Source organism: Sus scrofa, chromosome 11, assembly GCF_054392235.1.
Source record: "Sus scrofa isolate SSC_HxYL_T2T_F1_AM1 chromosome 11, Sscrofa_HxYL_maternal_Yorkshire_Landrace_v2.0, whole genome shotgun sequence".
Taxonomy (NCBI): domain Eukaryota; kingdom Metazoa; phylum Chordata; class Mammalia; order Artiodactyla; family Suidae; genus Sus; species Sus scrofa.
Window position 1 is genome coordinate 47,472,497 of NC_139393.1, and position 21,958 is coordinate 47,494,454.

Here is a 21,958-nt window from a genome sequence, read left to right on the forward strand (position 1 = left end):
AAGACTTTTGACCAATTCTAACATATTTTACAAGAAGTTGAATCAGGGCAACTTATGCCTCTATCTTCCATATTTAATATTTTTTATTCAAATCACAACTTTTTTTTCCTTGAATATTTATTGAGTTTTTATGTACAGGGCTCACTGATAGGGGCAAGTGTGCTGTTGATGTTTCTTAAAAAGTTGAAAAACATCATCTAGTGGGAAAGGCAATCATTTTAGGTTAAGATGTGGTTACCAACATGTATTGGTGCTGAATGTGAAATCTCTTATTAAACAGGATCTAAGGAAAAGACTGTTGATAGCACAAAAGAGAGGAAGTCAGTTTCCCTTCATGGTACTTTTTTAATCTCCATTTCCTTTTTTTTTTTTTCTTTTTTTTTTTTTTCTTTTTATGGCCACACTTGCATCATATGGAAGTTCCTGAGCTAGTGGTCCAATTGGAGCTGCAGCTGCTGGCCATAACAACATCAGATCCAAGCTGCATCTGCAACCTACACTACAGCTTGCAACAATGCTGGATCTTTTAACCCACTGACTGAGGCCAGGGATCAAACCTGCATCCTCACAGACACTATGTTGGGTTCTTAATCCTTTGAACTATAAAGGGAGCTGCCTAATCTCCATTTCTTTAAATTCTAGAATTCTACCCCCAACCTCAATGCCTCTGCCCCATCCAAGCAATACTTAGGATGCTCTAAAACATGACCAAGGTAAAGGATGATAAAAATATAAAAGAGTCTATTCTCAAATTTTGAATTCCATCAGTGAATTTCAGAGTTGGGACTTCCACTGTGGCAGAGTGAGGGGTTTAGCAAAACCTCTCCCCAAAAATCAATTATAAAGTTGGACAAAGTTGTCAACAACAACAATTACTGGCCTCTGAAATTCACCAAAGGTTTACAATGACTGAGACTTTTTTGGTTGTTATTTCATTATTATTATTATTATTATTACTATTATTATTATTATTTTGACTGGGCTTGCAGAGCACAGAAATTCCCAGGCCAGGGATCATGAAACCTCACTACTGAACCTCACTACAGCAGCAACCAATGCCACTGCAATGAAAACACCAGGTCTTTAACCTGCTGTGCCACCAGGAAACTCCAGAAACATGTTATTCTTAATAATTTATTAAATTGATGGAACAGTGGGGACTAGGGGAATTCTTGCCTGAAACCCTCCCCTCCCATCTGTGGTAAGAGAAACTAGAAAATAAAGTTGCTTTGCTTATAGATGGAGTTTACTTATTTTAGATTGGAAAAGAAAAACATTTACCTAATCAATAACAATAGTGATTCCAGTAGCTAATGAACAAGGATGACGAATGACTCAACTATCTTTAGTTTGTAAACCTGATAGAGAATTTCTTTTTTCTTTCTTTTGTCTTTTGTCTTTTTAGGGCCACACCCATGGCACATGGAGGTTCCCAGGCTAAGGGTCTAATCAGAGCTGTAGCTGCCAGCCTACTCCACAGCCACAGCAATGGGGGATACAAGTTGCATCTGCAACCTACACCACAGCTCACAGCAATGCTGGATCCTTAACCCACTTATAGAGGCCAGGGATAGAACCCACAACCTAATGGTCCCTAGTTGGATTCACTTCCACTACACGATGATGGGAACTCCTGTTAGGGGAAATTTAACAGTGAAATCTTAGAAATGAGAAATGCATAGGAGGCAGTGAGAAGTTCTCATACACACCCATCTTTCCATGAGCCTGAAAAAAATATGCAGTGGAGACTTAAATTGGCTATGCAGAAAACAAAAGCTGGGAAAGACTTAAAAACTGAACTTGGAATACACACCATAATCAATTCACAGATTTATTGGAGTGATGGAAGTATTTTAGTTCGAGATTTTAGCTTTTATTGTAAAAACCTAGATATCTACTAAAAGTCATTGAATTGTACACTTAGAATGGATGAATTTGGAGTTCCCTTCGTGGCGCAGTGGTTAACGAATCCGACTAGGAACCATGAGGTTGTGGGTTTGGTCCCTGCCCTTGCTCAGTGGGTTAACGATCCAGCATAGCCCTGAGTTGTGGTGTAGGTTGCAGACGCGGCTCGGATCCTGCGTTGCTGTGGCTCTGGCGTTGGCTGGTGGCTACAGCTCCGATTTGACCCCTACCCTGGGAACCTCCATATGCCGCGGGAGGGGCCCAAGGCAAAAAGACAAAAAAAAAAAAAAAAAAAAGTGGTGGACATATATTCTAAGTTGAATAATATTAATCTCCAAAAGTTATTGAAACAAGCACGCAGGTGAAACACAAATCCAGAAATATGAAAATAGAAAATTTCAATATTTAACAGACCTGACTTTAAAGCCAGAGATCTATACCTTCTCTATATTTAAAATGTACACATGACACAACATGGATGGACCTAGAAACTATCATGCTAAGTGAAGTCAGCCATACAATGAAATACCAGCATCAAATACTTTCACTGACATGCGGAATCTGAAAAAAGGACAGACAGAACTTCTTTGCAGAACAGATGCTGACTCACAGACATTGAAAAACTTATGGTCTCCGGAGGAGACAGTTTGTGGGGTGGGGGGATGTACTTGGGCTGTGGGAGGGAAATCCTGTGAAATCAGATTGTTATGATCATTATACAACTACAGATGTGATAAATTCTTTTGAGTAATAAAAAAATAAAAAAAAAATGATAAAATAAAAAAATGTATACAGGACAAATTTTAAAGACATAGATAAGTATAACAAGACTATCCTCTTGAGTTAAAAATATTTTTTTTGACTCTGTACCCCCTCATATTACATAAAGTACTACTTAGGTATTGTCATAATCAAAAAATACATATTAAAAATCTTCCTTTTCACATGAATACATCAAATGTAAAAATTTAAACTTTTTTTTTTTTAATATTCAGCATATTGAAAAGGAACTGAAGTGTTAGAAGAACTAGGCTCAATTCACATTCAACTATTAACTAAACCTGGGAAAATAATTTAAAATTTCTGGGCCAATGCTTTCTTATTTTTATAAAGGAGATATGAAGCAAAATGATCAAAAAACCTCTTTCAATAATGAAATTTTATGACTATAATATAGGCTATATGCTGCGTCACATACTTTGTGCAGCAAGATTGGGCATTTAGTTAATTAGTCAATTAATTAAATCAGTCAACATTGTCAGAGATAACTAAACTGACACTGATAAATCCATAGCTTAAATAGAATGACTTGTTATTTATATTAAATTTATTACATGAATTAAAATGTATTAAAGATATTAAGAGGCAATGACATTTTGTGACATGATTCATAATGTCAGGGGATGAGATTTTGAATGTGGGATAAACTACCTATATTTCTGCGTGAAAATATATAGGCAATAATCTTGTCAGCAGTTTGATCCTTCTAAAAATATTTGTACTCACCATGAATGGTAAAAAATAATATACATTTAGATTTATATCACACCAGTAAGTAATTTTTGAAAATACACAAAACTCTTCCAAGCAAGTCCAAAAAAATATGTTCAACAATTGCCAGTGAGACAAGGAGTTACTAACAGAGGTTACAAATGTGACCAGAAGCTACTGGGATCACAACTACCTTTAATCATGTTCCAAACAATGAAACACAAACAAAATCAATCTAATGAGGATACAGTTGAATTACTAGGAGAAAGTTTCAGAAAACCTAGTGATTAAGTCGAGTAAAAAAAATAATAAAGTGCTGCACTTGTACTTACCGAACCACAAAAAGGCAATTATGCAAAAAGACATTTAAAAGCTGTGCTGCTAAGAATATAAACTGAATCTTTCTTAATACTAATGCCCCTTCTTTCAAGCACCCTTTTCCCTAAATTTTATTCATTTTAAATTATCTTCAGAAATATACCTTATGTTCGCTCTCAGGTAACATTTAGTGAATCTATTTTTCTTCCTACTGTCAAACTTAAATAATACTCCTTTCACTGCTCTAAAACTCATATATGTTTCTTCTTAATAATTATCTTGAATTTTTTCACCATTTCTTTTTCCGTACATGTACAGAATTTTAGGAACTCAGATGATAAGAAGAGTTACTCCTTTTAAATGCGGTTCTTGGAGTTTTCTTCGTGGCTCTGCAGTTAACTATCCCAACTAGGATCCTTGAGGATGTGGGTTTGATCCCTGGCCTTGCTCAGTGGTTTAGGGAGCCAGCATTGCTGTGAGCTGTGGTATAGTTCGCAGAAGCAGCTTGGATCTCATGTTCCTGTGGCTGTGGTGTAGGCTGGCAGCTGCAGTTCTGATTCAGCCCCTTGTCTGGGAACTTCCATATGCCACAAGTGTAGCCCTAAAAAGTAAATAAATAAACTAAAATAAAATAAAATAAAAAATAAATTCAGTATTCTTATGGAATTTTGGAGAGTGACAAATAAGGGCCTTTTAGCATTCTATTTCATGTCTTGCACTTTATTCCTCTCTAATATCCATCACCTGTCATTAGGTCTAAAGTAAAATATATATGAAGAGGAGAAAAATTTGCCACCCTCAAAATGTGTCTTTTTGGCATAAGGATTAATTTAGGCTGATTATTTTTAAGGAACAGAAGATTCGGGAAGTTTTTCTTGATTTTTTCCCCCTTAACTGAAGGGCCTATCCCAGAAATATCTATAAAGGATGTGGCATAGGTGTGGTGGGGGAAAGTTGAAAGGGCCTAGAAATCATAGTCTATCCCATAGGCTCTGCATGGCTCAGCACATATTCCTTAACCAAATATTTGCTTTTCTATCTCCATGTGAATTGCCTTTCTCACCTTGAAGTTCCAAAGCACTACTCCAACACCCTCCTTTCTCTTTAAATGAAGATAGTATTTAAGGTGAGGGTTTTAGCCATTTTTGCAAGTTGCTCTGTTTCCTGGATCTGTCCCATGTAATACATGTGATAAAATATTAGATTTTCTACTGTTAATCTATCTCATGTCAATTAAATTCTTGAACAGCTAGAGGGTAGAAGAAAATTTCTTCCTAAGAATGCAGTCTTAGTATTTAATAACTGTGCAGGATAAAGTAACTGAATAACCATTCCCAGAAGTGAAATCGAAAGCCGAAGGATCAACTGAAATGGAAGATGTAGGTGAATATTTGAGGGTGTTTCAAGTGGTAATATCTAAGTGGATGCATAGTCCACCAATTTAAGAGGCCAATACAATGCATAAATCCAACTGGAAGGAAAGATGAGCTCAGACGGGAGAGTCAATTTCAGGAATGAAGTGCATCTCAATTAAAACTTTATAGCTGGTACTGCTTATTATTTTTTAAATCATTAGTTCAGTAATTTTTTACAGTCTTGATTAGATTTTAAATATCAAATATTGAATAATTTTCTTGAAACAAATTAACAAATATTTTGTTATACATAGATGATAGATTTTTTTCATAGGTAGCAAGCACAAATATTATTATGAATAAAGAGAAGAAAAAAACCTTTAAAACAAAATAGACAAGAGTTATAAAGACAGTGCTGAAATGTAAAACAAAATAGACCAAAGGAATAACAATTTTAAAGAAAAATGAGTTCATCAGAGACTAGACAAGGAGGGACTAAGAAAAATAAAATTTTTCTAGTTGGGTTTTAGAAGATATTCTTGTAAGAAATATCCCCTATAGGATTTTAAAGTATTTCCATTTAAGCTCTTTAACCCAATTTAAAAATCTCTATCCTTTTCTTCCCCTTTCTTATTTAGATTATTTATATTATTATTAGATTATTTATATTATTATTTATATATAATTATATATATATTAATAATATTATATATTATTATTTATATTATTATTTATATTATTATTAGATTATTTATATTATTATTAGATTATTTATATTATTTAGAGTCCATGAGATACTTAATATTTTTTTACACATAATCAGAAAAAATGAATCTTCTTTTATTTGCACATTTCAAATACATCAAAATATCTATTTTATTTACTTTTATTTTTAAAAAATTTTGGCCATGCACAAAAATTTCATGCAGGGCCTGGGATAAAATCCACACTATAGCAGTGACAGGTAGGATCCTTAACCTGCTGAGCCACCAGTGAATTCCCAAAATATCTATTTTAATCAAATAGATAACATCTAAAGAACCATAGTTAAGGCAATCAGGACATTCAAATTATCACAAACAATTTAAATTTAAAACTCTTTCTGTGTGCTTTCTTCAAAATAGAAATAGAAAATAAAAACAGCCTACTGTTTTTTGGTATGTATGTATACATGTATTCATTCATTCAGCCATTTGTTTATTTCTGAGGTTCATATATCAAACACAGGACAGAAAGCACAAGATAGAAGGGGATATGACACTTATCCCATGCTTACTATGTATGACTCAGGCATCTCTACAGCAATAATTTTCTTACCCTTACAAAAACTTTTAGAAATATGCCATCAGAAACAAAACCAACATACTTTCAAGTGCTTATGTTAAAATAAATAAACAACAAGCATGATTAACTTTTAATTACAGTTATACTTGCTCCTGAAAGATAAATCTGGGAATAAAATCCAAGTTCCTACTTGTAATTTTAAGAGTGCATAATATGACTTGCATTTATTTCTGCAACCTTATTTTTATGATTTTTCTCTTTCTACACCTTTCCTGCTTTACACTCCTCAAATGAGCAAAATACTTTACACTATTTTTTCTACGTGTAGAATATTTACCTAAGTGGTGTTCAATGGCTAATTTATTCATAATCTATATGAATATGAATATTCACAAATAACTATTTCACTTAAAGTGGCTTTTTCTGGTTTTTTGTTTGTTTGTTTGTTTTTACTTTTTAGGGCTGCACTTGGGGCATTTGAAATTTCCCAGGCTAGGGGTCAAATCAGAGCTATAGCTGCTGGCCTACACCACAGCCACAGCTACAGATCTGAGTCACATCTGCAACCTATACCACAGCTCAAGGCAACTCGGCATCCTTAACCCACTGAGCAGGGCCAGGGATCGAACCCATATCATCCACATGGATACTAGTCACAAAGGGAATTTACTTTTCCTGTATCTTTGCTAACCACAATTTTTACTTCCTTTTATTGGATTATTTACAATCTGTAATCATTGTTATTATTTAATTTGTTTTGTCTGGCCAAGTGTATTGCAATCTAAGGAGTCAGAAATGTTGCCTATTCTCCTCAAGTATTTGCTGCACAGCATCTACCACACTTGTATGTTACCAAAAAAAAATGGAGCTCAACAACTATTTCCATAATGAGGTAAAAGATTAATTTGGACATAACTACCAAGTAGCTATTACACTATCTTGTGAATCTACCAGAATAGAGTCAGGAGAAATTGTATTTGTAGAATAAATAAGTTTGTAGCAGCAGCACAGTTATTTATATTTCAATGTGATATTTAAAGTGACGCCTTTTTTTTTATATGTCATGCATGAAGATCTTCCTTATCTGAAGCTCCCAGTAATGAATATGTCTACAGGTTGAAACATAAAATGTCTTATTCACCCTCCCCATATTTCTTCCCCATATCTGAGATTGCCTGAATTAAACAAGTGGTGTGAATGGTTTTAGCTCACTCTCTTTTCATACACAAAGGCCAATGACCTTCTAAGATTATGCTGGTGACATAAAGCAATACTCACTGAAACTAATATACCACTTCCCAGGTTCACGTTCTCTTGATGGTTCCTACTATCCAGAGGCCGCTTTCCATTTGAACCACGTTTCAAGGCCCCATCTCTTGGTGAACCAGGAAGCACTTTTATATTTTGATAGAGAACCTGTCACTGACACTTCCCTGGGGGATGACTAGAGAGTGAGGTCACAAAAATCCCATTTCTTCTGGCACAACTTCTCTGCCCTTCTTAGTCTTAGGGTGTCTTTTTTCTTCCTTTTCCTTTTTCTGCTTTAGCTGTTTCCATTCTTAAGAGCGTAGTACCTTCAAGCAGAGGAAAGTCCATCTTATCATCCATCAAATTGAGAGGAAGACAAATTGGTTCAGAGGAACTTCTGCTTTGGGCCCTGCAACTTAATCATCTTCTGAGATATAGGTATATAAAGGACCTGGCTAATTTCTTTAAAAAAGGCAAGATAGCTGGGTGGGGCAGAGGGGGAGACAGTGTAAATAAACAAAAAACGAAATCAGACCACTTTATGTAGTTAACATAACTTTATATAAGTGACATTATCCTAATAAATTTTGTGGTAAAGAAATAAAAATTTTAGACTCTAGGTCAATAGGAGTATGGTGGGAAGTAGTGAGCTACATGAGAAGACCTAAAATGAATGCCAAAAGAAGTGAGGGAGGTAACATTTTACTAGAGTCCATTTTAACAAAGTATTTCTAATATTAATTTTGGCAAATACTGCAGATCCCCATGAAATGAAATGACTAAAATTCAGGTAAGGAAAAGTTTTTGAATTATTAATTGGGTTTATTGTCCCCTCCCAAATTAACATGTGAATATGTGACATCCTAAAATACCCTTTCCAAAGGTAATTCAGTAAATGGTCATAAACTGTTGCACTAAAACTATAACATGTGTTATCTACATTTTTCTTATATTCAGTTTTCACTGAATGATAGAGTATGGTTTCTTAGTGTACTGAAGACTTGAGAAACTGTTCTTGGTGAATATTTGTACTGGATTATATTTAGTTCTTACTATAGTTTCAGCACATCCAGGAAAGAATAATCAAGTTCCTACTGCTGATTCTTTGACGAGACAGTTGGAAAATAGTAATATTTATCTTCTATTCATATGCTATTTATTTACAACTTGGAATATATTTTATAATAAAATGAAGGAAAGAAATATTCCCTATCGTTTTTTTTTTTTTTCTTTATCTTCGTTCTATTTACAATGACATTTGAAGGGCAATTTTTTACTTCATCACAATGGACACTTGGTAATACAGACACTCAATACCTCATTTACGATGACCATTATCCAGTAAAACCATTAGAAAGATAGGGTAGTTTCATCCCAAAATATATTTTAAAAAATTAGAGAAATTTTATTGTAATAAAATCAAAACTGTCATAAGAGAGATAGTGGAATCAATAATGGAATTAAAAGATCTTTGTTCAAGGATAAAAAGAAAAAATATAAACATAATGAGAAGATGGTTGATAATATAACAAGAAGCTGACTTCTAAGCTAAAATATTTACAGATGAAATGAAAATTTGAGTAAGAATAATAGCAGATGAAATAGATGTCAACATAACATTAAAACAACTATTAAAAACACAGCACAGACAAAAAAGTGCACAGACACTTAGTGATCTCTTGAACTATTAAAAATTATGTAGTATTTTAATAATTGGAATCCAAAAAGAAGAGAAGGAGCAGGGAAGAAAAAATATTTGAGGAGTTCCCTGGTGGCCTAGCAGTTAAGGATACAATCACTGCTCTGGCTTGGGTTACTACTGTAGTGTGGGTGCCATCCCTGTCCTGGGGGCCTCCACATTTCACAGACATGGCAAAAAAACAAAAACAAAAACCAAACAAACAAAAATCCCAAGACGATAAAGGCAACTTGTGACAAAATAGAAGAAAATGTAGAGACTTGCACTAAAAGAAATATTGGGAAAAAAAAATCTTCAATTTAGAAAAAAAAAAAACAGATGGAAATAAAAATCTATATAATTAGTTGAAGAGCATTTGAATTTTAAATATGTGGTCAAATATAAAATAGATTTTTCACTACAGTTACTTAAGTGAAGTAACTGTTAAAGTTAAATAATTAAAATGTAGTATGGTGTTTATAATTTATAGAGGAGTAAAACATATGACAATAATACCCTAAACACTAGATTTGGTGATACAAAAGTGCTGTAATATTCTTACACTATACATAAAGTGATGAGAAATTATGTGAAGGAAGGTTGTGATAAATAAAGCATTGTTGCTGAAATCTGGCCTCTGTGCAGTGAGGCCAAATTGAACCTTGGAGACACAGTTTTGGGTGAAGGAGAAAATAATAACTTTTTTTTGACCACACCCATGGCATGCAGAATTTCCCAGGCCAGGGATTCAACACAAGCCACTGCAGTTACCCAAGCTACAGCAGTGACAATGCCAGATTCTTAATCTGCTGAGCCACAAGGAAAATCTGAAAAGAATGGCTTTATTGCCTTGCCAGGCAAAGGGGAACATAGCAGGCCTTCAAAAACCATTTGCCCCAGCTGGAGGATTTTGGTGAGGAGTTTTATTGCCATGGTTCCAGGGCAGGGATTGCTGATAAGGATCAGGGTGTGTGCAGGGTCTGCATTCCTTTAATTTGATCTCAGGTGGTCTTCTGATGGAATTCTGTGGTTCAAGGTTATCAAACTGTGACCTTCTGTCTGGGATGAAGAATGCTTCACCAAGTGAACATCTTCCAACTGTTGGGTGTTTTATTTCTACAAAAGAACTCAAAGATATTCTTATGTGTACCCCCAAGGCAAAACCAGGACTCTGCCCCAAGTTTTCACTAGTTTCTTGACTGATCCTCTCTTGTCTCCACATACCCTCCTCCTTTCTGTGGCAGGAGTCCTGCATTCTGAACTCATTGGAGCAGAGCTCCCCTCCTTTGATGCTTCATCTGGCAGGGGTTGGGTCCTCAACACTCTGGGTGGTCCTGTTCCCTTGGCAGCCCTATTCTTGGGCCCTGCCCCCACAGATCTAGGGGACCTTGATCTGTCCTTTAAAATCCAAAGGGAGGTATTCTTATTCCCCAAGGCATTTGTAATCTTAGCCTATGATGGGAGGGGCAGCCCTAGTGATCTCTCAGTTGCCTTTCTGATCATTATTTCATTGCCTTTGGAAGATAAATCTTGACTTTTGGAGATGGCTGATTCATAATAATCTCCATATCAAATGGTCTCTAGCTTAGTGTTTTCTCCCAAACAGTCTTTCTCTTTCTTTTCAATATGAATATGCTGAGAACTTCCCAAACTTTTCAGTTCTGCTTTCGTCTTAGTTAACAGGTCTGTCTTTAAAAATATTTCTTTGTTCTTATATTTTACAATAAGCTGTCAGAAGAAACCAGGCTACTCTTTCAAATACTTGCTTAGAAATTATTGCAGCTCCTTATGTTGCTCACAAGTTCTACAACAAAATAGGAATGCCCAACACAATTCAGACAAGTTCATTTCCACTTCCTATCAAGGAGATCTTTTCTTCCATTTTCCAATATTTTACTCATTCCCACCCAAGATATCATCAGAATGGCCTATAGCATCCATATTCCTACCAAAATTACATGATAACTTATGTATTCACTAGTAAGGTTGAGGCTTTCTCTACAGCATTCCTCTTTTCTTTTTAGGATTGCACTGTAATCTCTCTTTACAACAATGTAGGATTTTTCTAGCATGTATCTCAAAATGTTTCCAACTCTGTCCATAACCCAATTCCAAAGCTGCTTCCACTTGGCAGATATTTGTATTTAAGGAGCAGTACCACACTTTTTGGTACCAATTTCCTGTCTTAGTCTGTTCAGGCTGCTATAAAAAAACCACTGTAGACCGTGTGGCTTATAAGTAATATAAATTTATTTCTTAATGCTGTGAGGTCTGAGAAGTCCAAAATCAAGGCTTCAGCAAATTTGGTGCCTGATGAGTATCCAATGCCTGGTTCATAGGTGGCTATTTTTCTATGTCCTGTGTTGTGGGAGAGATGAGAGAGCTCTGTAAAGTTTATTTTATAAAGGTACTAATCCCATTAATGAGGCCCACCCCATGATCTAATTACCTCCTAAAGTCCTCAACTCCAAATACTACAGTGGGATTTGTCCATTTTTCTGACTTTTTTTTGTAAAGCCTTATTTTTGTTCCTCCTGGTTTTACCCATGGCATTTGTAATTTCCTTGGCCAGGGATCAAACCTGTACCACAGGAATAACACCAGATCTTTAGCCCACTGCACCAGAAAAGAACTCCCACAATAATTGTGTTTTTTTTTTTTTTTTGCAAAAATTATATTCTTTGTTATGTATGTTAATTGGAGTACCTGTTCCTTAGAATAGGTTCAGCTTTGGTTCTCTGAAAGTTCTATTCATTTTAAAGATATTTTCTATTTATGAGACATTTTCACACCTCCCTTCGCAATTTCTTTGTTGTTGTTGTTGTCTTTTTAGGGCCATACCTGCTGCATAAGGAAGTTTCCAGGCGAGGGCTCAAATCAGAGCTGTAGCTGCCAGCCTAGATCTGAGCCATATCTGTGACCTACACCAAAATTCATGGCAATGCTGGATCTTTAACCCACTGATCAAGGCCAGAGATCAAACCTGCGTTATTATAGATACTACTCAGATTTTTACCACTGAGTCACAATAGGAAATCACCTGACTTTACTTCTTTAAGCATAGTTTCCTTATCCTAGAGTGACTTCATTTATGCAGAGCTAGGAGTAAAGAAAAAAAGAAGAAAAGAAAAAAGATTAGAGAAAAGTAAAATGTTTAAGAGACCTAGAGAATATAAAAAAAAAAAAAAGAAATGGATCACCATAAACCTTATGCGACTTCCAGAAGAAAAATAGAGGAGGGGCAAAAGGAATACTTGAAGACATAATGGCTGAAAGCCTCCCAAATTTGATGAAAAATATAAATGTAAACATTCAAGAAGTTAATAGAACTTGAAGTAAATAAACATAAGGAAATAAAAATTGACACCTTATAATCAAACAATGAAATATCAAGACAAAGAAAGAATAAAAATGCACCAAGAGAAAAATTACTATTCACAGCAAAGTATCCTCATTAAGATTAGCAGCTGATTTCTCATCAGAAATCATAAAGGCAATTAAAAGATATAAAAATCATTGATCTAAAGGGAAAAAAGTCTTTATTTACAGACAACATGATCATATATACAGATGATTCTATGCAATATATAAAACACACACCACAAACAACAACCAAAAAAAAAAAAAAACAAAAGCTGAGGAAATAGTAAAGTTCCAAGATAAAAATTGATAAATCAGAATAATTTTATTATCAAATAATATCAATGAACAGTTGGAAAATAAAAATATTTAAACAAAATTTTACAATGGAAAAAATAGTTATTTTTAATGAACTATGTATGAAGTATATTCACTGAAAACTATAAAACTTAGAAGATCTAAGTAAATAGAATAAACTTCACATTCATACATTCAAATACTCAATATTCTTAAGAAGTTAATTCCTCTCAAATAGAGCTTATGATAACATTAGATTTCTTTTTCCAAAATTGATAATCAAATTCTAAAAACTATATAGACAAGCGTGAATACTTAGGAAAGACAAAAGGAATTTGTATGACAATCAGTTTGGATGATTTAAATGGTCTTTATTATTTCTACTCTTTTGCATCAAGACAGTATGATAATGGTATAAAAATGCACATTAGATAAATATAATATTGTAGGATTTTAATTTCTGAATGATTGTGAAGTTAATTCACTTCTTCCTAGTTTTCTTTACAGTTGCTGGTACAAGTTTTACCTCAGTCATTAAATATCTTAATAATAGTTGAATGTCTCTGAAAAGATGGAGAGGAGACAAAAAAGTTATCTTATGAAAGCCCCCTTCAGTGCTGTTCACAGTTTTTATCCAGGAAACAGAAGCAGAAATATCTTCAAGATAAATAGATAGATGATAGATAGGAAGGAAGAAAAAAAGGAAGGAAGAAAAAAAAAAGAAAGGGAGAGGGGAAGGAAGGAAGAGAGAGGGGCAGGAAGAAGCGAAGGAAGGAAGAAAGAAGGAAAGAAGGAAGGAAGATAGAGAAAGGAAAGGAAAGGAAAGGAAAGGAAAGGAAAGGAAAGGAAAGGAAAGGAAAAGAAAGGAAGGAAAAAGAAAGAAAGAAAGAAAGAAAGAAAGAAAGAAAGAAAGAAAGAAGGAAAGAAAGAAGGAAAGAAGGAAGGAAAGAAGGAAAGAAAGAGAAAGAAAGAGAGAAAGAAAGAAAGAAAGACAGAAAGAAAGATGGTTATAGCAGATCTATTCAATTTACCAATGATTCAGAGGTTACTGTTGTCAATATTTTAGCTTAAAACACACAGTTTTCCAAAATTGCAAATACCTATTTCAGAACAAACCATTAAAAAATTAGGAAACAATGTTTTGAGAACTCATTGAGTCTCACCAGAGTTATGACTGTAGATGTTATAGATTTTTAAAAAAATCTATCTACCTACCTACATATCATCATCATTTTTCTTTCTATCATCATCTATCTATCTCTCTATTGCTCTTTTCATGATGTGTGATATTCCCTCTGTTACAAGTTATCATGTACATTTGGCAAAATGTTATCACAAACACTGATATAACATAGTACTTTAAATTTCTTAGATATCCAGGACTAAAGAGCAGGAAGAATATGGGGTAAATAAACATAATGAAGAATGCATGGGAAGTGTGTGACATAGGAGGTTTAAAGTTGTATGATTAATCTGCCAGCATAAATAAAATACTCTGTGGCTTTATTTTCACAATGTAGCATTTATGATGTAAATAGTTTATCATAATAAATGTCTGATAACATCAGGTCAGTGTGTGATGGAGTTACACTTAGGTCTAAAATGAGGTATGTCTCTTATAATGAGGGACAGTGAAAGATACCGTATGTGCCTTGCTTTCAAATTAGTAGTTCCATCTGTTGAACTAGTTGTCAATTTCATCCAAAAATGTACAGTGATATGTGAGGATTCTGGAATTTGATAAACACCTTCTTTCTAGTGTGTGATAACTTCCATACCACTGAATCTGGAAAGTAGTTATTGCAAAGTGGTAATAAGAACACAAGTAGAATATACCAGAAGTCACAAAGTTTGAGTCCAAATTCTGACTACTGAATCATATATCGATAATTTGATTTCTTCTACTTACTTTTTTGTTTGGTTCGTAAACTTGATGGAAGTTAAACACATTTGCAGGGTTGTATACCCTTACATATCATTAAATGGTAAAGAGTTTATTGATGAAAGGATTCAAAATCCCATAGGAGTATCCATTAGGTTCCTTCAGGACTTTGTGTGTCCTTTAGCAAAGCTCTGTCCTTCTGTTAATACTAGAATACACCTAGTGAATTCTAGAAAATAGGAGGCATTCTCTAGTTAGACTGCTTTGGTTTAAATTCTGAAACAGTCAATAACCTTTGGACAATATACTTATTTGTTTTTGGTTCTTCATATGTAAATTAAGTACTCCTTATTTTAACATTTTTTGAGGTAATTGCAAAAAACTCTTGCTTATCTTATAGAGTTATGAGGATTAATATAAATAATCTATGTGAATCTATGACTATAGTTTTAATTAATATGTATAAAAAAAGCTTAGCTATTGTTGTGAGGTATGTTATTATTATTATTTTTTAATCCATAGGTCACAAGAAATTACTCTCTTCCACTGCCTAGAGTATAAGTACAAGGGGTAACAGACAGAGAAATGTAGAAAGTGGATAACATGGAAGATCATAGGCAATTTCTTCAAGAAATAGTGCAGGTTTGGAAAAATATCCAAGAGTAAATACAACTGCCATCTAGCTTGAAGCCTGTTTAGAAATAGCTTACTGGGTATCAGAGAATGTTACCTGGTTGAAATATGTTTAGAAAAACTAAGACTGAGAGTCTGTCGTTAAATTTTCTTTATGAGTGATTCATTGAATTGTAATTTAGTAATTTAGTGAGTTGAAAAATAAACAGGTAGGGCCTAGGAATTACAAGAGCAATTGCATATAGTACTTTATGTCTTTTTTCTCAGGGCGGGCTGACTCTCTTTCCTATCTTCAATCTTGCACCACTACCTCCACCTAACCACTCCTTTTTTGAATTTAAGAGTATTTGCGTGCTTAATTGACCAAACTGTTCTTCTTTTATTTCTACCAAGTTCTATCTTGAAATAATAGCTAAGCTTTTCAGAAAGAGGCTTCCTGTCTGGGCAAACGGAAGTCAGGGGAAATTCATTAGCCTTATTGGCTACTCCATGAAATTTCAGTTTTTAGCTGTTTACTTTTTATTTATTTATTTATTTATTTATTTATTTATTTATTTATGTCTTTTTTAGGGCTGCACCCATAGCACATGGAAGTTTCCAGGATAGGGTTCAAATTAGACCTAGAGATGCCAGCCTATGCCACAGTAACGCCAGATTTCAGCTGCATCCACAACATACACTGCAGCTTGCGGCAACATTGGATCCTTAGCCTACTGACGGAGGCCAGGACTCAAAGCGACATCCTAATGGATACTAGTCAGGTTCTGAACCCACTGAGCCACAAGGAGAACTCCTTTAACCTCTTTTTAATCTTTATATATTCTTTACCCCAACATTTGATTATTCTACGCATTAAGTTGTTCTCAACTGAATGTCTCCTAATTGATGCCATTTTTAGCTATTGTCATCCTCTCCTTTGTTATGCCTGACATAATAATTTTTCTCTTTTTAAACTATAATTTTCAATGACGTAGATATTACCACTGCACAGTTTATACCAGAAGAAGCTTTTCCCTTCCCCACAGAGTTAGGGGGAAATCCCTATGTTTCTTGTATTGTAGCAAGACACAAATCCATGAGTCGGTTTTAATGGATTTTATCAAAGTTTCATGGTATTTTTGAACATGAACAAGCCTCTATTTTTCAGTAACAAATCCCATGAACATTTAGTAGCTTAAACTAGCAATAATTATATTTCTCTTTGACCTTCAGATTGAATGAGTTTAGGGGATAATTCTAGTTTAATATCTGACCTGCAAATGCAGTCAGATAATGCCTGAAACTGCAGAGAACTGAAGCTCTACTGGGTTGGATACCAACAGAAAATTTTTCCCTCACATGACTCGTGCCTTAGTACTCCTTCACCTCTCAGCACATGGTGTTTTAAACTCCATTTGGGCTGTTCAGAGCTTGGTGATGTCAGCCTTGTTTCTTACATGGTTGCTGACTTCTAAATGAAGGCATTATAAGAGAGCTAGGATCATCTGCAGCTAAGAAAGGAGGCAATCTATGTAGCTCAGGATAAAGAGGGAGTAGAAAGAACAATGGATACTTGCTTTTGAAATCATATAACTCGCATGCCTACCTCACAGAGTTATTTTAAGTCTCAAATATTTTTTGAGCAATAGGGTGCATTGTAAACAGTGATATATACTATGTAAAATTCAGAATATAACCTCATTAATCAGAATAAAACTTCAGTATCACCTTAAAAAATTATCAGGCCAGATATAATAAAAATAAATTTTATGGATATAAGGTATAACATGGTAAATATAATTAACACTGCTATATATTATATACATGAAACTTGTTAAGAGTTAAATCCTAAGAGTTCTCATCACAAGGAAAAAAATATTTTTTCTTTTTTTCAATTTAGTAGCTATATGAGATGATAGATATTTACTAAACTTATTGTGGCAATTGTTTCATGATATATCTCCGTCAAATCATTACACTGTACACCTTAAATTATACAGTGCTGCATGTCAATTATATCTTAATAAAATTATTAATGAATTAAAAAATAAAAACTAATAGGAGTTCTCATTGTGTGTTAGTGGATTAAGAACATGACATAGTGTTCATGAGGATGTGGGTTTGATCCCTTGCCTTGCTCAGTGGGTTAAGGATATGACATTGCTGCAGGCTAAAGCATAGGTTGCAGATGCAGCTTGGATCTGGTGTTGCTGTGGCTGTGGTGTTGGCCTGCAGCTGCAGATCCAATTCAACCCTTAGCCTGGGATGTTCCATATACCATATGAGTAAAATGAAGAAAAATAAAACAAAACAAGTCAAGACAAACAAAACTGAACAAAAGACAGGTAGGGGAAGAAGTTACCAACCCTCTCAATGGTGAGGCCTGGAACGGGCTGGTGTCATTCCCACCAAATTGATTTTTCAGAGCAATCTTTCTCCAGGCCAGATCAAGAAGGAAGAGAAATAGATGTCATCATTTGATGGCTTGTGTATAGAAGGGTGATGAAAATAAAGGATAGCACATTGGACACAAGCTACCACAACTCTTATGAGCAGTGGCCATGGCTTTTTCTTCCTGCCTAGGTGCTTTCCTTTCTTCTACAAACATACATTGAACATCTACTCTGAGCCCACAAATGCACTCAGGATTTAACTCATTTCTTTCCTTTTATTTATAATTAAAATTGAGCTACTGTATACAGTATTTTTTTTTTATCTTTTCCATGTCATCAACTATTTCCAGTTTCCATTAGAAATGACTACAGATAGTAGTTCCCATTGTTGCTCAGTAGAAGCAAATCTGGCTAGCATCCAAGAGGTTGCAAGTTTGATCCCTGGCCTTGCTCAGTGGGTTAAGGATCCGGTGTTTCTGTGAGCTGTGGTGTAGGTCACAGATGTGGATTGGATCTAGCGTTGCTGTGGCTGTGGTGTAGGCCAGTGGCTATAGCTCCAATTCGACCCCTAGCCTGGGAAACTCTGTATGCCATGGGTGTGGCCCTAAAAAAATAAAAGAAATGACTATAAACAATTTGGACTTATTATGGCCAGAGTTATAATTATTCAACTTTATGATGGTGCAAAAAAAAACTTGTTCAGTAGAAACTGTACGTTGAATTTTGTATTTTGACCTTTTCCTGGTCTAGTGATAAGTGTGATTTGATTCTCTTCATGATGCTGAGAAGTGTCAGTGAATTATATAGCTCCTGGTTATGAGAGCAAACAACCAATACACTTCCAACCATTCTACACTCTTATAACCATTCTGTTTTTCACTTTCAGGAGAGGATTCAATAAGTTACATGAGATATCCAAAAGTATATTATAAATAAACTTTGTGTTTCATGATTTTGACCAACTGCTGACAAATGTGATTGATTTGAGCATGTTTAAGGTAGGCCAGGCTAAACTACAATGTTTGGTAGTGTAGGTGTATTAAATGCATTTTCAACGTATGATATTTTCTACCTAGGTTTTTTGGAAGTTACTCTGTTGTAAATCAAGAAAGATATGTATTTTTTCTGTGTATGCTTTAATATTTAAAAAAAGCACAAATTACATTACAGTGCCAATAAAGGATTTACTGAACAAGAAGAATAATTTTATTTATTTTACACACATATATACTATTATTTTTCTCTTCTTATAATTATTTTTGCTTTGCTAAATCTGATGTAAGAATTATTAACAAAAGGATTTCAACTATCTTTAACATTTTGTTTCTTTCCTAGCACAATGTTCAATAAACGTCTACCAAATTAGTAATTCTAAAAAAAAAAAAAGCTATAAAAATCAAGTCATAGCTCTCTCTCTCTCTTTTTTTAACTTTATTATAAGCATTTATGATTAGGGTTTGTGAGAATACGATTTTGAATTCAGAAATCCAAAGAATTTCTACTTCAGATGTAAATAGGATCTTCAAGGGCAATTTCAATCATTATATCATTGCTAACAAATTATAAGTACATTATTGGAACGTTGAGAATTTTGTTAGAATTAATTCCATCATGATTAGAAGTCACCTTGAAAATACATAGGGTCATGCTCACAGGAAAAGCAAGACAATAATATATTATGTCTATACTAAACTGTTTAATCCTATGATAATAGGTGCCAATATTTTCTGACAGCTCTTGCGGAAGTTGTTTTGTTCTCTTCCATCATTTTTGTTCCTTTGATATCCTGCTATATATAACTCACACTACTTTCTGACCCATCAGCAAAAATATTTAAATACAAAAAGTAGAAATATTAATGCAAGCAGTGAAGAACTTTTGATTGTTTTCTTCTCAGAATTATGTGATTTGACATGAACTTTACAGTATGTGTTATAATGCTTCCTCTCATACAAGCTTTCAAAAATAAAAAAGGTATATTTTCCTTTGATCTGAAGAAGGAAAAGTAGGAACAGGTTTATCTTCTTCAACAGACTTTTTTCTTCCTCAGAGAAATTAACATAGCTGTGGATTTGCTTCAGTTGAATAACCTGATTTTAATGCACAAAATCAGACATGGAAGGTATTAGGTCCTTACATTTAGTGAGGGGGGAAAGTTTTGAGATGTTTTAGAGTCTCCTGAAGGGAAACATTGAGGCATATTTATAATCACTATGAATGAATGTATAAACTAAAGTTTAAGCTATATTTCCACAGCTTAACATCATATATTTGCCATATTTACTTACAGGTTCAAAAGTAAAATAATATAAAATATATAAAATTTATTGAAAACCCTATTTATAGAGGTAAAACATTGTTTGGGAATATTCTTATTAAAACTATTTCTCTGGCTATTACATAAGATTATTTTGTGGAGTTCCCATTGTAGCTCAGTGGCTTATGAACCTGACTAGTATCCATGAGGATGTGGGTTCGATCCTTGGCCTTACTCAGTGGGTTAAGGATCCAGCATTGCCATGATCTGTGGTGTAGGTCGCAGATACGGCTCAGATATCACATTGCTGTGGCTGTGGGGTAGGCTGGCAGCTGCAGTTCCAATTGGACCTCTCCAGGGACTCTCCATATGCGTGGGTGTGGCCCTAAAATGACAGAAAAAAGAAAAAAAAAGATTATATTGGACATTGCCTTTCATTTTGTCTGCAAATAATTCTCAATTTTTCAAAAAGAATTTGTTAAATTGATTAAAGGCCTAGTACATGCATGCAAATTAGTTGAGGGTATAAGATTCACCAATACATATACTCATCTATTTGAACTCTAGGAACACTATGATTGTACCTCTGCAGGGTTTATCAATAGAGAGTAATTCAATATATACATTCTGATTCTATATCTGTTGAGTAATAGTAATATCTTTGAATATTGGATTCTACATATTTATAAACAAAATGTATTAATGATCTTAATAGAGAGAAATAAATGCTTAGAATTCAAAGAAATCTAAAAGTCTGTTTATCTCAAAATAGAGTTCTGATATCTTCTTACCAGTTTGAACTATTGTTACATAGTCTGTGACAACCTGTATTCATAAAATGGAAGTGTCTATTTTCTAAAGTATACCACATACTGAATCTTCTTTACCAAGAAGAACCTTGGTGAACATGTTCCATCTTCCTGAAGCATCTATAATAACAAAAGACTGGAAAATTCTATACATCTAAATTAAAGTTAGGGTTGCCAGATTTAGAATGTAAATACAAGCCTCACATTAAAATACATTTCAAATAAATAATATGTTTTTTTTTTCTAATATAAGTACATCCTTTACAATACTTGGGACATACTAATAATTATAAAAAAAGTCAGTTACCTTATATCCAAACTTAACTGTGAATACTGTATTTTGCCTGAAACACTAATTAAAGTATTAATAGAAGCATAATTTATATGAACAAATGCAAATATTTAAAGAAATTTACAAAAAAAAGACAATTTAATAATAAAACAAGGTGATTTAATATTTTCTCTTAGTGCAATATTATATTCCCAGAACTGCCCTATTTCCCCCCTTTGACTAAATTATTTTATGTTACTATTTTTAATTTTTTAATAGGGGTAAGAACATTTAACATGAGATTTACCTTCTTACAAAATGGAAATGTACAATATAGTATTGTCAACTATATTACACAATTTTGTGTAGTAGATCTCTTGAACATATTCATTTGCATAACTGAAACTTTATACACCTAGAACAACTCCTGTTTTCCTCTCCCCAGACCCAGCCCTAGGCAATAATTTTACTTTCTGCTTCTATGAATTTGACTATTTTAAGTACTTCATCCAAGTAGGGTCATGTTCTTTTTGTGACCACTTTATTTCGTCTAGAATAAAGTCCTCCATATTAACCTGTTGTAAAAAAAATGGAAGCATTTTTAGGCTGAATAACGTTCCATTTTATGTATATACCACATTTTGTTTATTTATCCATCCATGGACATTTGTTTCCACATATTGGCTATTGTGACTAGTACTGCAATGAACATGGAAGTGCAAATACCTTTTGCAATCCTAATTTCAATTATTTTGGATATATTCTCAGAAGAGAGGGATTGCTCAATCATATGGTAAT